The sequence below is a fragment of the Pan paniscus genome, chromosome 12 (assembly GCF_029289425.2).
Source record: "Pan paniscus chromosome 12, NHGRI_mPanPan1-v2.0_pri, whole genome shotgun sequence".
Lineage (NCBI taxonomy): Eukaryota > Metazoa > Chordata > Mammalia > Primates > Hominidae > Pan > Pan paniscus.
In genome coordinates, this window is record NC_073261.2 from 24,663,144 (window position 1) to 24,679,138 (window position 15,995).

The window sequence follows — 15,995 nt, forward strand, 5'->3', positions numbered from 1 at the left end:
TGCTGCAACTATAGAGCTGCCACAAAGCATTCTCACTAGGGCAATGCCTAATGAGACCATGAAGGTGGGAGGGTCAGTGCAAACAGCCTCCACTTGGGTAATGACCAGCAGAACTGTGGGGTTGGGATCACCAGAGAATCTCCACTAGGGTAATACCTAGTAGGGCTGTTGGGTGGGACTGCCCCAGAGACCCCAGAACTATAGAACAGCCAGTGTGCCACACCAGACTGGAAGAGCTTCAGGCATGAAACCCAGACATAAGAGCTACTATGTGGACTGAGCCAGCAAGCCATAGAGGTGTGGCTGCCTGAGGCCTTGGGGTCCCAACTTCTACCCCAGTGTGTCCAGGAGGCAAGACCTGGAATCAACAAAGATTTACTCTGGAGCCTTAAGGTTTGACGTTGTTCATTCTGTTGGGCTTTGTACTTATTTGGGACCAGTTACCCTTTTTTCTTGCCTGTTTCTTTCTTTTGGAACAAGAAAGTCTATCCTAAGCCTCTCCCACCATTGTATTTTGGAAATGAATAACTTGTTTGATTTCATAGACTCACAGTTGGAGGGGAATTTTCCTCAGAGTGAATTGTACTTTGAGTCTCATTCATATCTCATTGAGTTGAGACTTTGAATTTGGATTAGTCCATTTTCATGCTGCTGATAAACACATACCTGAGACTGGGTAATTTATAAAGGAAAAGAAGTTTAATAAACTCACAGTTCCATGTGGCTGGGGAGGTCTCACAATCATGGCAGAAAGGGGAATGGCATGTCTTATATGGAAGCAGGCAAGAGAGAATGAGAGCCAAGCAAGAGGCAAAAACCCTTATAAAACTACCAGTTCTTGTGAAACTTACTCACTACCATGAGAATAGTATGGGGGAACCACTCCTGTGATTCAATCTCAGGTTTGGAAACCCCTGGATGTCTAGGCAGAAGAACTGAGGTTCCTAAACCTCAATTGTTGACTTCTCTGCGCCTGCAGGTCCAACACCACATGGAAGCTGCCAGGGTTTGGGGCTTGCACCCTCTGAAGCCATGGTCTGAGCTGTACCTTGGCCCCTTTTAGCCATGGCTGGAGCAGCTGGGACACATGCCACCTAGTCCCTAGGCTGCATACAGAAGCAGAGGCCTGGGCCCGCCCCACAAAACCATATTTTTCCTCCTAGGCCTCTGGGCCTGTGATGGGAGGGGCTGCCGGGAAGGTCTCTGACATGCCCTGGAGACATTTTCCCCATTGTCTTGGTGATTAATATTTGGCTCCTTGTTACTTATGCAAATTTCTGCCACAGATTTGAATTTCTCTCCAGAAAATGGGTTTTTCTTTTCTCTTGCATTGTCAGCCTGCAAATTTTCCAAGCTTTTATGCCCTGCTTCCTCTTGAACACTTTGCTGCTTAGAAATTTCTTCCATCAGATACCCTAAACTATCTCTCTCAAGTCCCACAGATCTCTAGGGCAGGGGCAAAATGCCACAAGTCTCCAGTTCCCAACCAGTTCATCATCTCCATCTGAGACCACCTCAGACTGGACCTTATTGTCCATATCACTATCAGTATTTTGGTCAAAGCCACTCAACAGATCTCTAGAAACTTCCAAACTTTCCCACATTTTCCTATCTTCTTCTGAGCCCTCCAAACTATTCCAACCTCTGCCTGTTACCCAGTTCCAAAGTCACTTCCACATTTTTGGGTGTCTTTACAACAGCGCTCCACTCTACCATTACCCGTTTACTGTATTAGTCAGTTTTCATGCTGCTGATAAAGACCTACCCAAGACAGGGTAATTTATAAAGAAAAAGAGGTTTAATTGACTCACATTCCATGTGGCTGGGGGGCCTAACAATCATTGCAGCAGGCAAAATGTACATCTTACATGGAGGCAGGCAAGAGAGAATGAGAGCCAAGCAAAAGGGGAGACCCCTTATAAAACCATCAGTTCTCATGAGATTTATTCACTACCATGATAACAGTAGAGGGGAACCACCCCCATGATTCAATTATTTCCCACAGGGTCCCTTCTACAAAATGTGGGAATTATGGGAACTAGCATTCAAGATGAGATTTGGGTGAGGACACAGCCAAACCATATCAGGACCTAAACTTTTGAGTTAATACTGGAATGAGTTAAAACTTTCAGGTTTATGGAGATGGAATTAGGGTATTTTGTATGTAAGAAGGATAGGAATTTGTGGCAACTTGGGGTTAAATAGTCTGGTTTGAATGTTTGTCCCCACCAAAACTCATGTTGAAACTTAATTACCATTATAATAGTTTTAAGAAGTGGACCATTTTAAGAGGTGATTAGGCTATGAGGGCTCCATCCTCATGAGTAAAATTATGCCATTATAAAAGGGCAGGCTCAGCCTGCTCTTTTACTTTCTCTTTGCCCTTCCACCTTTTGCCATGTTATGACTCAGCAAGAAAGCTCTCATAAAAGGCTGGCACCATAATGTTGGACTTTTCTGTCTCCAGAATTGTGAGCTAATAAATTTCTGTTCATTATAAATTACCCAGTCTATAGTATTCTCTTACAGCAACCAAAAACAGACTACTACAATAGTATTCTTAGTTTGACTTCTTCAAGTTTGCAATTTTTTTTATTTTCTATTTTTCCATAAGTTATTGGGGTACAGGTGGAATTTGGTTACATAAGTAAGCTCTTTGGTGGTGATTTGTGAGATTTTGGTGCATCCATCGCCCAACCAGTATACACTGCACCATATTTGTAGTCTTTTATCCCTTGCCACCCTCCCCCTCTTCCCCCCATGTCCCCAAAATCTATTCTATCATTCTTATGCCTTTGTGTCCTCATAGCTTAGCTCCCACATATCAGTGAGGACATACCATGTTTGGTTTTCCATTCCTGACTTACTTCACTTAGAACAATAGTCTCCATTCTCATCCAGGTCACTGCAAATGCTGTTAATTCATTCCTTTTTATGGCTGCATAGTATTCTATCATATATATATAAAAAACACAGTTTCTTTATCCACTTGTTGATTCATGGGCATTTGGGTTGGTTCCATGATTCCATGATTTCACTATGTTGAATTGTGCCACTATAAACATGCATGTGCAAATATCTTTTTCAAATAATGACTTCTTTTCCTCTGAGTAAATACCCAGTAGTGGGATTGCTGGATCAAATAATAGTTCTACTTTTAGTTCTTTAAGGAATTTCCACACTGTTTTCCATAGTGGCTGAACTAGTTTACATTCCCACCAGCACTGTAGAAGTGTTCCCTGTTCACTGCATCCATGCCAACATCCACTGTTTTTATGATTTTTTTATTATGGCCATTCTTGCGGGAATAAAGTGGTATTGCATTGTGGTTTTGATTTGCATTTCCCTGATGATTAGTGATGTTGAGCATTTTTTCATATGTTTGTTGGCCATTTGTATATCTTCTTTTGAGAATTGTCTATTCATGTCCTTAACCCACTTTTTGATGGGATTGTTTTTTCCTTACTGATTTGTTTGAGTTTGTTGTAGATTCTGGATGTTAGTCCTTTGTCAGAGGTATAGACTGTGATGATTTTCTCCCACTCTGTGGGTTGTCTCTTTACTCTGCTGACTGTTCCTTTTGCCATGCAAAAGCTCTTTAGTTTAATTAAGTCCCAGCTATTTATCTTTGTTTTTATTGCATTCACTTTTGGGTTCTCGGTCATGAAATCTTTGCCTAAGCCATTGCAAAAGGGTTTTCCAATGTTATCTTCTAGAATTTTTATAGTTTCATGTCTCAGGTTTAAGTCCTTAATCAATCTTGAGTTGATTTTTGTATAAGGTGAGAGATGAGAATCCAGTTTCATCCTCCTACATGTGGCTAGCCAATTACCCCAGCACTGTTTGCTGAAAAGAGTGTCCTTTACCCACTTTATATTTTTGTTTCCTTTGTTGAAGATCAAATGGCTGTGAGTATTTGGGTTTATTTCCGGGTTCTGTATTCTCTTCCATTGGCCTATGTGCCAGTTTTTATACCAGTACCGCAATGTTTTGGTGACTATGGCCTTATAGTATAGTTTGAAATCAGGTAGTGTGATGCCTCCAGATTTGTTCTTTTTGCTTAGTCTTGCTTTGACTATGCAGGCTCCTTTTTGCTTTCATATGAATTTTAAAATTGTTTTTTTCTAATTCCATGAAGAATGTTGGCGGTATTTTGATGGTGATTGCATTGAATTTGTAGATTGCTTTTGGGAGTATAATCATTTTCATAATATTGTATCTACCCATCCATGAGCATGGGGTGTGTTTCCATTTGCTTGTGTGGTCTATCATTGCTTTCAGCAGTGTTTTGTAGTTTTTCTTGAAGAGGTCTTTCAACTCCTTGGTTAGGTATGTTCCTAAGTTTTTTCTTGTTTTTTTTTTTTTTTTTTTTTTTTTTTTTGCAGCTATTGTAGAAGTGGTTGAGTTCTTGATTTGGTTCTCTGCCTGGTCGCTGTTGGTGTATAGAAGAGCTACTGATTTGTGTACATTAATCTTGTATCCAGAAACTTTGGTGAATTCTTTTTTCAGTTCTAGGAGCTTTCTGGAGGAGTACTTAGTGTTTTCAAGGTAAATAATCATTTTGTCAGCAAACAGTGACAGTTTGATTTCCTCTGTACCGATTTGGATGTCCTTCATTTCTTTCTCTTGTCTGACTGCTCTGGCAAGGACTTCCAGTACTATGTGGAAGAGGAGTGATGAGAGTGGGCATCCTTATCTTGTTCCAGTTCTCAGAGGGAATGCTTTTAACTTTTCCCTATTCAGTATTATGTTGGCTGTGGGTTTGTCATAGATGATTTTTATTGCATTAATGTATGTTCCTTGTATGCTGATTTTGCTGAGAGTCTTACTCATAAGGTGATGCTGAATTTTGTCAAATGCTTTTCATGCACCTATAGAGATGATCGTGTGATTTTTGTTTTTAATTCTCTTTATATGTGGTGTATCACATTTATTGACTTGCCTATGTTAAACCATCCCTGCATCTCTTGTATGAAACCCACTTGACCATGGCAGATTATCTTTTTGATAAGTTGTTGGGTTCAGTTAGCTTGTATTTTGTTAAGGAATTTAGCATCAATTTTCATCAAGGATATTGGTCTGTCATTTTCTTTTTTGTTTATGTCCTTTCCTGGTTTTGGTATTAGGGTGATGCTAGCTTCATAAAATGAATTAGGTAGGGTTCCTTCTTTCTCTATCTTGTGTAATAGTGTCAAAAGTATTGGTATCAATTCTTCTTTGAATGTCTGGTAGAATTCTGCTGTGAATTTGTCTCGTCCTGGACTTTCATTTGTTGGTAATTTTTTTAATTACCATTTCAATCTTACTGCAAGTTATTGGTCTGTTCAGGGTATCTAATTCTTCCTGATTTAAGGTAGAAGGGTTATATTTTTGAGATCCATCCATATTGCTTCATGTATTAATATATTGCTATTTTTTCATTACTGAGTAGCACTCAGATCTTGTTGATGAACGTCTTGAATTTTGGGGGGTCAATATGAATATTGCCATCATCATAAGCATTAGTGTGGACATGTGCTTTCATGCATCTTGGTGAAATAACTTGAAGCAAAATTTAGGTTAAAACATGGATAATAAAGGCAATTGTGATGATGTCTCAGAGACAAATGAGAAACATGTTATTGAACAATGGAGGAAAGGTCATATTTGTTTCAAAGTGGCAAACAACTTGGCTTAATTGAGTTTATTCCCTGGTGTTTTGTGTAAAGTAGAACTTGTGAGTGATGAAATTGGATATTTGTATGAGGAAATAGCTAAGCAAAGTGTCAAGATGTGGTCTGGTTTCCCTTGATTGCTCATAGTAAGATGTGAGAAGACAGAAATCACTTAAAAATGGAATTGTTAATCAAAAGGAAGCAGAACTTGAAGATGTGGAAAATTCTTAGCCTATCCATATTGTAAAGAATAAGAAAGTGTGTTCAGTGGAAAAGACCAAGAGTGTGACCAAATGACTATGTCATAATGAGATTAGTTAACCATCTAAGTAGAAGCCAGGATTCATTTTCTATGAGAATAGAAAAAATGCCTCTGAAGGTAATTCAGAAATCAGAAGGACTGTGCTTCTTATTACAAACCCAGAGTGATAAAACCTCAGTCAGCATGGAGCCATTGCAGAGACCCCCAGTTAAGGCACTATCCAACAAAATCATGGAAACATAACTACCTTTGTGACTCATACTGGCAGGGACATGGCATGTGATTCCAGCCCAAGGGAGACACAATCACATGACCCAGGCATAGAACTGCTGCAGGGGCAGGGGTAACCAGAGACGTGTAGACAGAGCCACCATCACAGTGTGTCCAGAAAGTGAAACACCCTCAAATTCATAGGGAATTGCAAGTGGTTTCAAATGGCCAAAACAATCTTGAAAATGAGTAAAATTAAAGGATTTAATATTTCTCAATTTCAAAACTTAATACAAAACTGCTGTAATCAAAAGTACATGGTAAGTATAGAAATACAGATCAATGGAATAGAATTGAGATTCCAAAAAATTAACATATACATCTATGGCCAATTGGTTTATAATAAGGGTGTCAAGACCATTCAATTGGGAAAGAATATTCTCTTCCGCGTAAGGTGCTGGGACCACTGGATATACACATCCAAAAGAATGAAGTTGGACCCTTTTTTTACACTCTATACAAACTTAACCGAAAATGGGTTAATTATCTAAATATTAAAGCAAAAACTATACAATTCTTACATGAAAATATAGGAGTTAATCTTCATGGTTGTGGATTAGGCCATGGATTGTTAGATATTACACCAAAACCACAAGTAACAAAAATATATAGATATACATATATAGGTATATATATCTACATATATATAGGTGTATATATATAGGTGTATATATATATGTAGATGTATATATCTACATATGTATATATATATGTAGATGTATATATCTACGTATGTATATCTATATCTTTTGTTATAGAGTATATAGGTGTATATATATAGATTATATATAGAGATATCCATATATATGTATATCTATATCTTTTGTTACAGAATTGTGGTTTTGCACACATATATGTGTGCATATGTGTGTGTGTGTGTGTGTATGTGTATATATATATATATATATATATATATATATACTGCAGATTAGTTGTTTCTATGGCCTGAGGTTAGGGAGGAGTTGGGAGTGACTGCTTAATAGATATAAGGTTTTATTTTTGAGCTAGATGAAAGTAGTGGTTGCATCACATTATGAATGTACTAAATGCCACTGAGATATACATTGTTAAATGATTAATTTTATGTTATCGGAATTCATCTCTTTAAAAAAATATGGTTCATGGTAGGATAAGAAATGAGATAGACAATTTGATATAAAAGTTAGTTTCAGCTGGGCATATAATTTTTTAATAGATGTTTTTAAAACACAATGTGCCCTTTATTACTGTTTTCTTCATTTCTGAAAACAATGGATTAATAACTCATTAGAATACTACCTTTTATAAAATAAATACTTACATAGGCCAATCTTGGAAAGAGAAAAAAAAAAAAAACTTGACACTGAAGAAAGTTAGGCCAGCATCCATAGTCTCAGGCTGCATGTCTACTCCAATGTCAGACTGTTCCTGGCAGCACAACAGTCCAGGTTTGCTTCTGCAGACCTAGGACATAGGTCTGTTCCTACAATCCCAGTACCTAGGCCTTCACTAGTGGATCCAGTTTCCAGGCCCATAATTGCAGACCCAGGCACTAGGGAAGGTCCTGTAGTACCAGGCACCATGGCCACCCAACTTCTGACCTAGACACCAGGCCGTCCAGCCCAAACACTTTCTAGCAGCAATCTCACCTCATGGACCCCACGAGCTGGCCCACCAAAATTTTTAAACAGGCTGATGGGTAAAGGCCTTTCCAAGTCAAAGCCAGTGTGCAAAGATTAGAAGAGGTGCCTACATCTTTGAATGCACAGATACTAATGCAAGATGAAAAGAATCACAGTCAGGAAAACATGAAACCTCCTAAGGAACAAAATAATGCACCGATGACCAACTCTAAACCAGTGGATATCTATGAACTGACTGAAAAGTACTCAAAATAATCATTGTAAGTAGTGCAGTGAGCTTCAGGAGAACAAAGATGAACAATTAAATGAAATCAGGAAAACAATAAATGAACAAAATTAGAAGTTGGACAAACAGATAGACATCATTAAAGAAAGAACCAAACAGAAATTATGGCACAAAGAACACAATGACTGAACTAAACATTTCCATGGAGAACTTTAACAGCAGATTCAATCAAGCAGAAGAAAGAATCAGTGAACTTAAAGATGGAAAGGTCATATGAAATTACCCAATCAAAGGAATAGAAAGGAAAAAGAGTAAAAAAGAGTAAAAAGTTGTTTATAGGACTTTGAGAGATCATTAAGTAAACCAATATACACATTATGAGAATCCTAAGAGGAGAAGGGAAAGAGAAAAAGGGAAAAAACTTATTTAAAAACATAATTACTAAACTTCCTAAATCTGGAGAGGAAAATGAACATCTAGAATGATGAATCCCAAAGAGTACCAAAGAAATCTTTCCAAAGACATATTATAATCAAATTCTCAAAAGTCAAAGATAAAGAGAAAATTTTGAAAGCAGCAAGAGAAAAGTGACTTATCACGTACAGAGAAACTTCTAAAATATTATCAGTGGATTTCTAAGAAGAAACTTTGCAGGCCAGGGGACAGTGGAATAATATATTTAAAGTTCTAAAAGAAAAAAAAAATCTAACAACCAAGAATACTATGCAGAGAAACTTTCCTTCAAGAAATGGAGGGTAGATAAAGACATTTCCAAACAAACAAAAACTGAGGGAGTTCATCAACACTATACCTGCATTGCAAGAAATACTCAAGGGAGTTCTTCAAGCTGAAACAAGAAAACACTAATTAGTAATATGAAGACATATGTAAATATAAAACTCACTGGTCAAAATAAGTACATTGTCAAAATTAGAATATTCTAATACTGTAATGAAGTTTTGTAAATAAGTTTTAACTCTAGTATAAAAGTTAAAAGACTAATATAAAGGTATTAAAAATAATTATAGTAGCTTGTTAATGGATACACATTATATAAATATATAAACTGTGACATCAAAAACATAAAATATGAGAGAAGAAGAAATTAAAGCTTAGAGATTTTATTCACGGTGAAAGGTTGTCAACTTAAAATAGAATATTATGAATATAAGTTATTTTATGTTAGCCTCCTGGTAACTACAAAGAAAAAAAACTGTAGTAGGTACACAAACGATAAAGAGAAAGAAACTAAATTCTACCTCTACAAAAAAAATTACCAAATTATAAAGGAAGACAGCAAGAGAGGACGAAAGAAACAAAGGAACTGAAAAACAGTAAGAAAACAATCAACAGCCAGGTGCAGTGGCTCATGCCTACAATCACAGCACTTGGGAGGCCAAGGTGGGTGGATCACCTGAGGTCAGGAATTCAGGACCAGGCTGGCCAACATGGCAAAACCCCCTCTCTACTAAAAATACAAAAATTAGCCTGGCTTGGCAGTATGCGCCTGTAATCCCAGCTACTTGGGAGGCTGAGGCAGGAGAATCGCTTGAACCCGGGAGGTGGAGGTTGCAGTGAGCCAAGATTGAGGCACTGCACTCTGGTCTGGGCAACAGAGTGAGACTCTGTCTAAAAAAAAAAAAAAAAAAAAGAAAGAAAGAAAAGAAAAGAAACAAGAAAATAACAAAACGAAAGCCATAAATTCTCACCTATTAATAAGTGCTTTAAATGTAAATGTGCTAAATTCTCCAATAAAAAAACATGAAGTGGCTGGATAGATAAAAACCATGATCCAACAATATGCTCCCTGTGAATCACTTTAGCTTAAAGGATAAACACAGGCTGAAAATGAAGGAGTTATAAAAGCTATTTCATGCAAATGGTAACCAAAAGAGAGCATGGGTGGCTATACTTACAGAAGACAAAATAGACTTTAAGTCAAAAACTATGCAAAAAGTCAAAAAATATGATTATATCAGGGTCAATTCATCAAGAAGGTATAACAATTTAAGATACATATGTACCCAACATCAAAGCACTTTATATATATATGCTTATATATATTTTATATATATATAGTAACTATAATATATATAGTAAATGTAAATGTTAGCAGAACTGAAGGGAGAAATAGACAGCAATGTAATAATAGTAGTGGAACACAGTACTCCACTTTTTACAATGTGTAGGTTACCCAGACAGAAAACAGTAGACATAAAAAACACTATAGATCAAATAGACCTAACAGATATATATAGAACATTCCATCCAACAGCAGCAGAATGTGCATTTTTTTTCAAGCCCACATGGAACATTCTCCAGGATAAATCACATGTTAGGCTGCAAAACAAGTCTCAGCAAATTTTAAAAGATTAAAATTATACCAAAAATCTTTTCTGACCACAACAGTATAAAACTAGAAATCAGTGACAGAAGGAAAATTGGAAAATTGACAAATATGTAGAAAATAAACAACCCACATCTGAAAAACCAATGGGTCAAAACAGAAATCAAAGAAAATTTTAAAAAATTATGTTGAGACAAATGAAAAAGGAAACACTACATGACAAAACTTATGGGATACAAGAGTTCTAGGGGAAAGTTTTTAAAAATGCCTCCATTAAGAAAAAAAGAAAACTCAAATAAACAACCTATCTTTACACCCAAAGGAACAGGAAAAAAAAAAAAAAGAAGAAAATAGGCCCAAGTTTAGCAGAAGGAAAGCAATAATAGAAATGAGAGCTGAAATAAATATAATAGAGACAACAATAAAAAAGACCCATAAAATTAAGATTTAAATTTTTGAAAAGATCAACAAAATTGACAACCCTTTAGCTACACTAATAAAAAAGGGAAAATATTCAAGTAAATTAAATTATAAATGAAAGAGAAGATGTTATAGGAATATAGACAACTGATGTTATAGGAATATAAGGGATCATGAGAGACCACTATGAAAATCAATAGCTCAACAGATGTGAAAAACTAGAAAAATAGATAAATTCTTAGAAACATACAATCTACCAAGTCTGAATTATGAAGAAACATAAAATCCGAACAGACCAATAATGAGTAAGAAGATTGAGTCATTAATCATTTTTCTTTTTTTCTTTTTTTTCAAAAAGCCCAAGACCTGATGCCTTCACTGGTAAACTCTATCAAACATTTAAAGAATTAATTCCATTCTATATTAAATTCTTCCAAAAACTTAAAAAGTGGGAAATATATCCAAGCTTATTTTATGAGGCAAGCATTATCCTGATACCAAAGCCAGACAGAGATCCTAAAAGAAAAGAATATCATGGGTACAAAAATCTTAGATACAAAAATATTCAAAAAATACTAGCAAACTGAATTCAACAGCTTATTAAAAGGATTATAAACCATCGTCAAGAGGGATTTATTCCTGAGATCTAAGGATGCTTCAAAATATGCAAATCAATAAATGTGATACACCTCGTTAACAGAATGTAGGATAAAATACAAACGATTATCTCAATAGATGCAGAAAAAGCATTTGACATCCTTTCATGATTACAAACAAAGTTCTCAACAAATTGCATATAGAAGAAATCTACCTCAACACAATAAACGCCATATTGGACAAGCCCACAGTTAACATTATACTCGTTGGTGAAAAGCTGAAAATGTTTTCTGCAAGATCTGGGAACAGGAAAAATATATATACTTTCACCACTTTTAATTAAAATAGTACTGGAAGTCCTAGCCAGAGCGAGGTAAGAGAAAAATATAAAGGGCATCCACATCAGAAATGAAGAAGTAAAATAGTTTTTGCATACAGATGACATGATCTTATACATGAAAACCTTAGATACCTACCAAATACTGTTAGAACTAATAAACCTATTTAGTAAAGTTGCAGGGTACAAAATTAACACACCAAAACCAATTGCTATACAGCAGCAATTATTTAAAAAATAAAGAAAACAATTCCATTTACAAAAGCATCCAAAAATCTCACTTAGGAATAAATTTAGCCAAGAAGGTAAAATATCTACACACTGAAAATTATAAAACATTAATGAAATAAATTGAAGAAGACACAGATAAATGGAAAGATAGCCTATGTTCACAGATCAAAAGAATTGATATTGTTAAAATGTTCACTACCCAAAGCAATTTACAGATTCAATGTAATCTCTATCAAGATTCCAATAGCATTTTTCAAAAAAACTTTTAAAAAAATTCTAAAATTCATATGGAACCAGAAAAGACACAGAATCACCAAAGTCATCTTCGGCAAAAAGAGCAAAGTTGGAGGTATCAGATAACCTGATTTCAATATATAATACAAAGCTATAGTATTTAAAATAGTATGACACCAGCATGAACAGACATACAGAACAATGGAACAGACTAGAGAACTCAAAAATAAGCACATGCTTTTGTGGTCCACTGATCATTGGCAAAAATACCAATAACACACATGGGGAAAGGATTATCTCAATAAACTGTGATGGGCAAATGAGTGTTGGGAAAGCTTAAAAGAATGAAATCGAACTCTTATTTCATACCATACACAAAAATCAACTCAAAATAGATTTAAGACTTAAATATAAGATCTTTAGCTGCAAAACTACTAGAAGAAAACTTTTGAAAAAAGCTTCTTAATATTGGTCTGGGCAATGATTTTTTTTTTCTTTTTTTTCTTTTTATACTTTAAGTTCTAGGGTACATGGATGAAGCTGGAAACCATCATTCTCAGCAAACTATCGCAATGGGCAATGATTTTTTTTTTTTGGATTAGATCTCCAAAGCATTGGCAACAAAGCAAAACTGGACAAATGAGAAGCTTCTGCACAACAAAGGAAACAATCAGTAGAGTGAAGGGAATGGGTAAAATATGTATAAACTATACATCTCACAAGGGTTTAATATCCAAAATACAGAAGGGACTCAGCTCAATAACAAGGAAACAAAGAACTCAATTAAAAAACAGGCATAGGACATGAATATAAATTGTCTAAAAGAAGACATACAAATGGGCGGAAAGTATGACAAAGTGCTCAATGTCACTAATCACCAGAGAGGTGTGTGCAAATCAAAACCACAGTGAGATATCACCTGATACCTGCTGGGATGGCTATTATCTAAAAGACAAATAGTACCAAGTCTTGGTGAGGATGCAAAGAAAAGGGAACATTTGTACACCATTCATGGGAATGTAAAATAGTACGGTCATTATAAAAAACAGTCTGGACATTCCTCAGAAAAATAAAAATAGAATTACCATATGATCCAGCAACCCCACTTCTGGGCAAATATTCAAATGAAGTGATATCAGTATCTTGAAGAGATATCCTCTCTGTTATGTTGGTTGCAGTATTACTCACAATATTCAAGTTATAGAATCAACCTAAGTGTTCATTGTCAGATAAATGGATGAAAGAAATGTGCTGTATATATACATATATAAAATGGAATACTGTTCAGCCTTAAAACAGAAGGAAAATTCTGTCATTTGTAACAACACGAATGAACCTGGAGGACATGATGCCAAATGAATCAAACCAGGTACAAAAAGACAAACACTGCATATATGACTTATGTAAGGAATCTAAAAAAGTCATACTTGGGCCGGGCATGGTGGCTCACGCTTGTAATCCCAGCACTTTGGGAGGCCGAGGCGGGCGGATCACGAGGTCAGAAGATCGAGACCATCCTGTTTAACATGGTGAAACTCCATCTCTACTAAAAACACAAAAAATTAGCCGGACTTGCTGGTGCACACCTGTAGTCCCAGCTACTCGGGAGGCTCAGGCAGGAGAATGGCGTGAACCTGGAAGGCAGAGCTTGGAGTGAGCCGAGATCACGCCACTGCACTCCAGCGTGGGTGACAGAGCAACACTCTGTCTCAAAAACAAAACAAAACAAAACAAAAAAAGTCAAACTTGTAGAAACAGGGTAGAATGGTAGTTACAGATGGGTAAGAAGTAGGATAATAGTGAGATGTTGGTCAAAGTATCCAAACTTTCAGTTACAAGATAAGTTCTGAGGATCTAATATACAGCATGGTGACTACAGTTAATAATATTGTATTGAATACTTCAAATTTCCTGAGAGGATAGATCTTAAATGTTATTACCACACACACACACACACACACACACAAAGGCAACTATGTGAGATGATAAATACGCTTATTAGTTTGACAGTGGTAATCATTTCACAATATATACATATCAAAACATCACGTTGCTCACCATAAATATATACAATTTTTATTTGACAATTATATCTCAAAAAAGCTGGGGAAAAGATAATAAACAAAATTATTTTAGGAAGTGAGAAGATATCATTATATATCACAGAAATATATTATTCAATTTAATTATCAAACATTTGATTTCATATACAAGGATCTCTCATTTTGTAAAATATTAAGAATATTTCTCATTATTTTTCAGAAAAAAAGTCATTGTAATGTGAAAAACATATATATTTAGAATCAGACAAGGTAGGAACGTGTATCCTACTTTGATCCAAAGATAGTAGATCCAAAGTAGGAAAAAGTTCCTTGTAGGTTTCATCAGTGTTTTTTTTATTTGGAAGAAAGTGGTCTAATTACACACCCTCTCCAAATATTTTCAAGTCTCTTATCATTTTAAAATATATTAGAATAATGAGGCCAGCCCAACTATATTTTATCCAACACACTAATCTGGAATCTTATTATTTAGGGAACCATGAGGCCCAGTGAAAGAAGGCACTACCTACATTTTCAAGAGAGGAAAAAAGAAAGTGAGAAGTAATTCAATTAAAGCTAATATAATTTTTTTTTACAAATGTCATACAATATACCTGACATATACCTGACAAGTTCATGGATATTCAACTTCAGAGATGACTGATATTTCAGTGTCAATTGAAGTTAACAGGACTAGCTTCTCTTCATTTCCCTTGATTCTGCTTTCTTGCATGTAGTGGCTATTAATTGCACCAGCCTACACCTATGCTCATTACCAGAAGAAAAACACTGTCACTCCCATTCAAGTCCAGAATTCTGGAGGCTGTAAAGGCAAGGAAATAAATCCCCAGATCCTCCAGAAAAGAACACAGTCTACCACCACCTAAATTTTGGCCAAAGTCATGTGAATGTCTGACCCACAGAATGGTAAGATAATAATTTTTTTTTATTTTATGCTTTAAAATCTATCACTTTAATCTTATATTCTTTAAGTAAGTGGTAATTTGTTGTGGCAGCAAGAAAAAAAAAGAAAGAAAAACCAACACAATAGTATTTTAGTCATTTATAGAGATATAAATTTGTATTGAAATTGGGAGTGGATGGGTAGGTATGAATGGGAGTACTACCAGTCTGGCCATTAATACAATAAACAGGGAGTCATGGGATAGTAACCCACAGCACTCCAGGTCCCTCCCAGCATTTGAATCCTTAGACTTTACTCATACAAGCTCCTTTCATTGATATTTTCCAAAAGATAATATCAAGAGAAAAAGAAATTAGTTTCAGGGAGAAATAGAAAGTTCAGGGTAAAAATGGTCACTGGTTACTAGCACAGAAAGAATCAACATAAACATCATTCATCCTAACGTGCTAGGACATATCCAATGCCTTATCTCATTTAATATTTCCAAAAACATTCAAGAAGTTTGTATTATTCATACTTTTACTAGTAAATACAGAAACAGAGAAAGACTCTTTGACCAATGTTACAAGCTAGTAAAGATTAGAGTCAAGCTTCAAATCCAGATTTTTCTGAATTCAAAATTCTTGCCAGTTCTCCTCTACTAGAGCTGCCTTCCAGGGAAAGTAAAGTGATGAACTTGTGGCTACGTTTGATGTGATTATGCTTTTTACTCAGACATGCTCACACCAAACAAGAGGTTGGTATACATGGAGAGGCGGATCTTTTCTAGTGCTTTAGAAATCTCCCTTTTCTCCACTCACAAACCAATCAACTTCACATACCCTCAGC